The 2500-nt window shown below is 49.1% G+C and overlaps 1 protein-coding gene across 7 annotated transcripts in view; it reads right to left on the bottom strand.

Annotated features, from left to right (window-relative positions):
• The window catches only part of nrxn1a (neurexin 1a), a gene marked incomplete at both ends in the record, with an annotated part of 67461 nt that overhangs the window by 21686 nt on the left and 43275 nt on the right, over positions 1 to 2500 (bottom strand). The gene's annotated exons all lie outside the window — the stretch shown is intronic.

Genomic DNA, 2500 nt, shown 5'->3' with positions numbered 1-2500 from the left:
CACACACACACACACACACATGGATGCCTCTGGATTCAGTGGTTAGTGTTGGGCTACTAGTGCCGGGGGTTCACTCTGTCATTACAAAATAAAATTGAAGGCCTTTCAAGTACTTTTTTGAGCATTTATTTTTCATTTTCAAGGACTTTACGCAAAACAAATATTTTCAAAGTGATCTTTACTAATTAAAATATAATATAATCTCAATCTTATCATCTATTTTTTATATAAGAATATCTATTATATCCATATATTTATATAATTAATTTCATTGTCATCTACTATTCATATACAATTCCGAAAAATGCTTCATTACATTTCGATTTGGGCTATTTTCAACGTACACCAGTACTAAAAAAAATCCCTGGAAAATTTAAATTCAAGCGCTTGAAGGACCTCAAGGACCGGGTAGGAACCCTGTCTGTCGTGTTGAACATCAGTGAAAAATGCTATGAAGATAAGAGACGGATAAGGAGAAAACGTCCATCTTCCATCATTTCCAGGACCGAAACCACGCAAAGAGGCCCGGCGTTACAACAAGGTGACAGAGAAAAACACCTGGAAAAATAAAATAAAATAAAGTCAATGAAAAGCAATGGAGGCCCTTTTCATATTTCAACCGCTCTGAATAACAAACGGCTTCTTCGCCGCTCATCAGTCTCCAATCTCCGCCCGTGCGGGGGCATTTTGCTATGGCTGCTGAGTGGACTGTTTCACTGGCGCCTGGCTTTTAAATACATGTAAGCTGTCGCTGTCTCGCTCTCTCGCTCTCTCTCTCTCTCTCTCTCTCTCTCTCTCTCTCTCTCTCTCTCTCTCTCTCTCTCTCCCCTTTTCTGCCTGAATATGAGATATATAATTCAATGTGGGCGCGGCGTGTGCCAGGGAGGTTGAATGCCTACCGAAATGTTCATTGAGCCAACGGGTCTAAAATTGGCCGATAGACGTGTGAGATAGCAACGGCGACGCGGGGCTAGTTGGGTTTCCATGGCAACCGCAGTCGTCCATTTCACCGCCTCGTTGTCGTCGCAGCAAACAGCGGCAGCCTGTCTCCCTTCCTCTCGCTCTCCTTTTTTTCTCTCCACGCCCCCCCCCCCCCCCCCCCCCCCGCTCACCAGAGGGAGAAACTCCACGTGAGGGAATTAAACTTGAGCTGGGACTCAGCTCCACCCGTGACAACACGCACGCACAGCCACACACAGAACACGCACAGCCACACACAGAAAAGAAAAGGAGAAAGAAAAAGAAAAAAGCACTTTCACAGATTGGCAATGAAACAGAGAGAATGCATAGGCACGTACTCAACTCACACACACACACACACACACACACACACACACACATAAACAAACAGTACATCCACAGAATGAAACACTACCCATACTCCCACACGCACTGTTAGGAAAGCAACAGTGAGCAAACAAAGGAAATCCGTCAGACAGACGGCAGGATGGAGGATGGAGGGATGGAGGGATGGAGGGATGGAGGGATGGAGGGATAGGGGGTGGGGGGGAGCAGAGGGACACCTCTTTTGTCTCCAGCGTGAAGGAGAAGTAATTAGCCGGCAGCGCCGCATAGCGCTCATGTAGCCGGCACTGAGGCGCTCCACACCTTGCGCGCGTCCTGCTCGCTTCCTCTCTTTGTGTATTTTTGTTCCCCCGCTTCACGACCCCCCCCCCCCTCCCCCCCGGCAGAAACACCTCACGCTCATCGGCTTTGCTCCCCGTGCCTCCGCTTTCTCTTTCTCTCTTATACGTCGCCGACTTTCGACGTTCCTTCAAACGTACCGCTGTTTGGTTCTTCCCAGCGCCTCCGCCACTCCTGTCCTGCTAATATCGCTCTCTCTCTCTCTCACTCTCCCCCCCGCCCCCTCTACCACCTTCCTCTTCTGTCTGTTACTCTGCTCTAAAATGGCCGTCCTGGAAAACCGGCCCTCAGCAAAAATCACACCACTCCTGTGGAGTCACTGAACAGGCTGACGCAAGCGCACGCGCACCCGCACACACACACACACACACACACACACACACACACACACACACACACCTACAAACAAACAAGTGCGCACACAAACACAGAGAAATGGATCGCCCAAATAGGCATTCGCAAACTCGTTACCCAAACTGTGAGTCCCTCTCTCTCTCTCGAGCATGCACGCACAGACGCAGGCAGGCACGCACGCACCCATGCACACACACACACGCACACGCACACACACACACACACAAAATCAAACAGACACAGTCATGACACGAGTATATTCTGTCAGAGACAGCTCGTCGGAGAAACTGAACATAAGATTGTAACTGGCAGAGGGAGTGAGACACACACACACACACACACACACTGATACACACACATATACACAGACACAGGGTGACAGATAGACAGACTGATGGAGATAAACAGACTGATGGAGAGACACATACGGTAGACAGCTTGATAGACTTACACATACACACACACAGGCACGCACACAGGCGCGCACTGCGCGCGCACACAC

The sequence above is a fragment of the Zeus faber genome (genome assembly GCF_960531495.2).
Source record: "Zeus faber genome assembly, chromosome: 20".
NCBI classification, from domain to species: Eukaryota; Metazoa; Chordata; class Actinopteri; order Zeiformes; family Zeidae; genus Zeus; species Zeus faber.
This window is presented reverse-complemented; position numbering and strand designations above follow the sequence as displayed.